Raw genomic sequence first — 7,090 nt, forward strand, 5'->3', positions numbered from 1 at the left:
AAAGAATCGTGTCCGACTATATTGGACGGGCTACCCAACGATGCCTATTCACAGGCGCGATCCCACTACTGCTCGACACGGGGACTTTTGCCTGCTGTGTTTCCACCCTGGGCCAGTACGTCCCTCCTTAGACAACCTGGACCCCCTAGGCTCCCCCGAGGGACCCATATTGATGCCGAGCTTAGCGCGGACACCCGATCGACATAGAGCACCGAGGAGCAGAGCCCCCGCCCTCAAACCGTCCAACGACCCCGGCCTCCAAGTAGCTGGATTACAGGAGCACGCCACAACTCCCAGCCGAAAACAATTTGCAACCTTAACATATATAACTCTAAAATGTAGTGGAATCTGGATGATACACCTTTATGAAACTGATACAAAATTCAAGCTTTAGAAGAAACTCTCAAAATTTACAACAAATATCGAAATGTCCTGGAAAATTATACTGTCTTATTTGACAAGGCGGAAGTACGCGTCACTCGTTGACGAAGGGAGCGCACTCATAATGTTCCATTAAGGGAGGCAACTTGTCGTCAAACAAAAACCACTATCTGTTCTCAGATTTGCTACTCTTGTCACAGGTCGTACCCAATCACCTTCATTTATGAATAATAAGATGTGGCCAAATACTAGAAGTATTACACGAGTTACCGATTGAATTTGTTGACATTATTATGCTGACAGGACAAATTTACACACATAGGATGTTATATCATTGCAATCTGTCAGTGAGGCAGCGCATCGACCAATTTGTCCAAATTTGCACCTATTGAACGGTTCTAAACAATCATTAATTTTCAATATTAAAATCTCCGAATTCTCTCTCTCTCTCTCTCTCTCTCTCTCTCTCTCTCTCTTTGACAGTGCTACGATATATATTTCGGATATTTAATTATTAAAAAATTCTACAGAAATGAAAGGGAAAATATTAATTTTGATTTTGCATATAAAATTACGGGTTTCATATATCACTTTTCAATGTGTATGCAATATTCTTTAATAGCATTTGATATGTATGTACCTTCTTGTCCTTCAAAACTGCATAAATACTAATTATTATTTACACAGGATAAACACTGTTATGTATTCACAGATTTCAAGTTTTATTTCCTCATTTTAATACTTGGAAACTTAAACTAGAGCTTAAACTAAGCTGAAAAAGAGAGATATTTTCACTGGTATTATCTTTGCCATTTTGATCAAATCTAGAAGAAAATGTAGAAAGCCAAAATCCTAGTATTTGCCTATTCGATAGGTTCAATTTGCCTGCAACAGTTTACTGTTGGAAAGGAATTTATAAGTTATGCTTTTCCTATTTTCATTTGAAACTCAACAGTATCAAATCAAATCACTTTATTTCAAAAATATAGGCCCCCGGCCCGTAATACAAAATTATGTTTTATATACACAACTGGAACGCCGCATTTTCTTTAATGCATGTGGAAATATAAATTCTTGATTTATTTCTACACTTATTACTACACTTAGGTCGGAATAGTAATATATTCACATCATTTATTCGGATGGACATAAAGAGCCCTCTCTCCTAGCAAATGATCTGTACCGGTAATCTGATAAATTATACAGCGTCACTACATCAATCTTAACCAAAAGCCACACAAATTTTGTAACGCTTGGTTATACATAATATACATTTTTTAGAGATCGTCTTCTAATAATATCATATTCTGGGCAAACGCAAACAAATTGAAATTCATCACTTATTAAATAAATATTTCTTCTAATGCACAGTTCACAAAATCTCAATGCACTATCAATTTGTATTTCCTTCTTCCTGTTCCAATCATTCGTTTATGCCTGGAACATCTTAGTTGCAATAAACGTTTTCTTAAATTGAAAAGTATATTACATGAGAGGTATTTCTCACATTGTAGTAGGGATTTATACTGAGCACAGTAATAACATTCTGAGGAATTAGTAATACGTTCCGACCAACATTGAAATGCAGTCTCTCTAATCATTTGTGTGAACTCCAAAACAACTTATTTTCCATAACCAACATCGTATGTCATCCGCACATATCCAGGGCCATATTGATAGAGCAAATCTTTAATCTTCTTAGCCATTGTGACTCTATGCAACATCGTCTAACGTTTAGAACATGACATAACATTGATATGGATATATCATCCGATAATCGCACGTGTGTATGTGTGTGTATGTTTGTGTGTGTGTGTGTTTGTGTGGGGGGAGTGTGGGTGTGTGTGGGGGGTGTGAGTGGGTGTATTTGTGTGCTCTGCAATTGAAATTTGCTCTGACTGACAATTTGAATATTTGTTTCCGATATTCTACAGCATCAATAATAATAATAATAATAGCATTCTTACTTGTAACATACGGCGAATACATTTCTTTGTTATGTATTTGCTTCTGCATTCGTTCTCCTATTTGGTGTTCAAATATATGAAATCCAAAGTACATTTGATAGATGAATATAAAAAGGGTACATAAAGATTTTAAAAAGAAATATAATTTGGTGTGCTTCTCCGCAACTTCATAACGAGCCAGTCAGAAGTCGTACAGAGCCAGCCATGTGTCGAACCCAAAAAGATCGTAGTCACCTGAAGTTGTACACATGCTCACAAAAGTCGTACAGTGCCCCTTAATGTCTCAAAGAGCTACCCATACATTTTACCTTCGATGTCTTCCAAAGCATATAGAAGCCGCCCGTGGCTGATATTAAGAATCTCAGCATGGACGGGTCTGGTTACTTGTTGGAGATTACAGGTTTGATCGTTGCCTATTACCAAGCAGAAATATTGGTTGGTTTACAACGGCATTTCAACCACATTATCGGTTATGCCATACCGAGGAAATGGCAGCAAAGGAAAACAATGGCAAAGCAAGGCAACCAACCATGGACCTCCTTGAAATGAAGACTGTCAATCGAAAAATTTATGGTTATAGTCGGTTTATCCTTTCATTTTTCCTTACTGTATCTTTTTGTATTTTCACTGTATGTATCACTCGTATTCCTATCAGCATCGCCAGCGAGCCCATACCCCTGCCATTTTGTGATACACGTTCGAATGCAAAACTTCAAAACCAAGAGATAAGTTAATTTTCAAATACGTCAAAATCGGTACAAATTATGCTCTAAATCTGCTACATTGTTCTGTTGTTATTTAAATAGTTTCTTCTGCGCATCATCAGTTTCATATGTGAAAATTACAGAAATTATGTTCGGATACTAGGAACACAGAAAATTTCGCAACGGTAATTTGCCAGGTGTTTAGCGTGCTATTAGACACTCGTGCACATTGACACTTTATGCTAATTTATGATAGATTTGCTATTAAAACTGACAATTTCCGTGGCTTTTCTTTATATTTTTCATTTGGCGTCTCCTTGGCACCATAGCATCTATCCAATGCTTTAAACACAACGAACAAGGTCAATGTCGTCTTTTCATCAAGTTTATCTCGATACTTACATATCAGAGAAAGCTTCAAGTCCCAATTTAAAAGTCGTAAAATGTCAACTCTACTGTGTATCTAAAATAATATAATATTTATTTAATCATTTATTGACTTTTGAATGAGTATAATAAATACAATACAACACATCTTGAATAGAGAAGAAATCTTATCAAACTATGCTACATTGGACCCTAAAATGCAGAATACATGCTGTATAGTATCGCTCACGCGTGGACATGTATAAATTTGTCAATACTGCCATGTCAAATGTTATATGTTCCGGTGGGACATACATAATGTTTACGCCGTAATTACATCATCGTAATGGGATCACTTTGTAGGACTATTTCATTTTATTTACGATCTTCTTGTGTTTGATTTTCACGTACAATATTCAACAATGGATGAAAAACATGCACAAATACAGGTGAGCAGAAAGACTGGTCGGATGTTGGGAGGTCATCAGACAAAGAAGCTGATAGTCTGACCAACTGGCCTGTATGTGGATGGATATTTCTATAAACAGACCAACTTGCCTATAGGTGGGTGGATACTTGTATAGCTAGACAGGCAGACCTACTGGCCATTAGGTGGGTGAATATATGTATAGACAGATAGGCAGACCAGCTGAGAAATTTAAAGTTCTAGAACTTTTAATATCATGGTGTTTGCATAGCTTCACTATGGGAACGGAATTAGTACCGTAAGGCCTGCATGAGGCCCCAATATCAAACAAGTGGATCTTAACTATGTTAATCGATAAAGGGAAACAACGTGCCAGAACATAAAAAAAATAACTCTACCAGTAAAATTACACTAATTGTAAGAGTTGTTTCCCATGTCACATTTTCCGTATCAGTTTCGAACTTGTATTCACATTCGGTAGAATTTAAAATCTATATTAGACTTTTATTAATGAAGAAAAACTAATATTATAGTATCACCTTTCTACACACGATCAACCTTCAGACATAAGATGATTCAAAATATTAAAGATTAGCCATTAAAAGAATCATGACAAAGAAACAGAGACAGAGACAGAGAGGGGGAAAGGAATCAATACAGTAGAGTAGGTAGGACGAATGAGGGTGTGCCTGTTCCAAACATTAATTTGTGGCAGGAGTTCGTGCGCGATGACATATATCGTTACTCACGATGGTCACACTCAAAATTCAAAATTAGAAATGACAATTTTGGTCGGTTTTGTTTACTATATATTTATTAGGCGACTCCTGGGTACCATATCGTTTGCCAAATGCATACCAAATGCAACGGCGATTTAGATCCTTAAAATTATACTCTGGAAACTTTCAAAATGCAGGTGCTACAGGGATTCCATTCCAAAACTTCCCTTGCCTACATGTTCATCCCACTCCCCTCCCCCACGCCCGCACGGTCTTCCTGGATGCGCACCTGCTTGTGACCAATAATGCATGCCAAAGTAACTCGAATCAAACACACAACTTAAGCATAGTCACTGACGCATACAATACAGGCCACACTTGCCTACAATCACAATGGAGTAATGCTGCTCTGTGCATGAGTGTCTGTCTGTCTGTCTGTCTGTCTGTGTATATGTTCCCGCTTTCCAACAAAGTTTGATTTCCTAAACGAAAGTGTCTATCTGTGACGGATCACAAGTAAATCACAATTTCTATACGGTCTTAGTCAAATGACCATATAGAAATCAATAAGAAACTTAGAGTATGCAACGTATCCATAGATTTGCAATATAAAACAATGGATGTTTTGCTCACAGACGAAGACTCGTAGGCGGGCCCAATCAGGGTGGGAGGGCAAAGAAGACGATATGGCCCGGGTCTCAACCCCTAAGGATCCTCGCTTTTTATATATAATAGTATAATATTAAATATACTTCAATGTGTACTTAGTTGTCTTTTAATTCTGTATATAGTAAATTATATGGGCTTATTTGTACATTCGAATCATTTACAAACTGCAATATTAACAGGGCCTTGGGACCTCACAATTTTAACGTGTCCCGAGCCTCTCACAACCTCTGAAGGGGCTGCTGATAGGTGCTGATTTCACACTTCGTAAACGTAACGTTACGAAAACATACATTCTTTATAAATCTGTGACTTTGTGAATAAGCTTTCTTTGCACTTGGCATGCATCCATACACAAAAGATATACAAGATGCAGCGAGAAGTACTAGAGAAACTGAACAAAACACATATCTTAACCAATATGTGATGGTGGTACAAAAGAACTGACTAGAGTATCATTCTGTTATGCAAATCTCACGGAAATAAGATCATCTGTGTTGTTTTCAATTAACTCCATCAATTTTTCTGGTATATATCATTACAATAGTAAATGTATTATTTTTCTCCTATTTGATAAACACTGTACATGGGTAGTCATGGGTCAAGGTACCATCCCACAAACTACCTACGGCAACAGAAAATTTGATACAGTGACATATTCAAATAAATTGAACTATGTTTGGATTACTAATATCAATTTCATGTCCTTTTTAACAAAATAACAACAGCAAAAAAAACATCCTAGAAAGGCAAATTTCCATTGGAGAGAAATGATGAGAGAGAGAAAGGGGGCGGGGTTGTCGTGTAATACATTCAATATATATACTTGTCCAAATAAAGGGAATAACTTTTAAAATAGGTTTTCTCTTATTTTTGTCAAGTGCATTACTCCCTCAAAGATATCCGCCAAAACTGAATATATTCCCTCATATAGCTGATATAATAATACATTATGTTCTGCACAGTAAAGCTTGCAGTGTTTCATAACAAAAATAATTCATCAATAATACCTTCATGAATGTCCCAGCTGTTACTGAATTTCACCAAATCAGTTTCTGTAGAATGTATGCATAATGCGCCCTCAGATCTGGTTCCATGCAGTTTGTCAGGAGTGATCAATAGAACAAACAACATAGATATTGATCTGCCAGCGCATTATATGATGGAACATCAGGATCTGTTACTTGCACTTAGACTCATCTTATAAGAAAGAACATACGTACGTATTTCAGAAATGGCAATCGCCAGTATCATTTCATTATCTTCATAATGATTTTCATAACTAGAGTCTCTATTTCCTTGACCTGCGAGGGTACAAATTATACATAGAATCAAATTTTAAAAAGAATAAGAAAAATATTAAAAACATAAAACTTTTAAGAACATATGCAGACTGTAATTTTAATATTCATCATGAAATATTGTACTCTGAAAGATTCACAAATGTTTTCCTGTTAAAATTTATTAATTAATTACATCATATATTTCATTTGGAAATTAATTTCATAATACCAACTATTCAATGGAATAATAATTAATAATAATAATGATAATGACAATTATTATTATTATTATTATTATTATTATTGGTAGAACACATACCGACTCTTTAAGATGTAGCTAGCGGTTACAAGGTTTTAGAGAAAAACCGAATAGCTTAGAAGAGAAAAGAATCGTGAAAATAAAAATTATGTATGATTATAATGTATCTTTTCGTACAGTTAATTCTAAAAATAAAAGACAATATCATTAACTGGGTTATAATCAGAACGAGTATGTAAAAGAAAGTAAAAGAAATTACCTCAATGGCTATAGATGGAAAGAAAATGAATAATTTTATAGCAAAATAAATAAAATGAA

At 35.7% G+C, this 7,090-nt stretch overlaps 1 non-coding gene across 1 annotated transcript; it reads right to left on the reverse strand.

The window, feature by feature from the left end:
- LOC149793888 (signal recognition particle RNA) lies at window positions 1-298 on the reverse strand. The gene has a single exon (XR_016423075.1).
- Window positions 299-7,090: the final 6,792 nt, after the last annotated feature.

Source organism: Sinohyriopsis cumingii, chromosome 8, assembly GCF_028554795.1.
Source record: "Sinohyriopsis cumingii isolate HCF-2022 chromosome 8, ASM2855479v2, whole genome shotgun sequence".
Taxonomy (NCBI): domain Eukaryota; kingdom Metazoa; phylum Mollusca; class Bivalvia; order Unionida; family Unionidae; genus Sinohyriopsis; species Sinohyriopsis cumingii.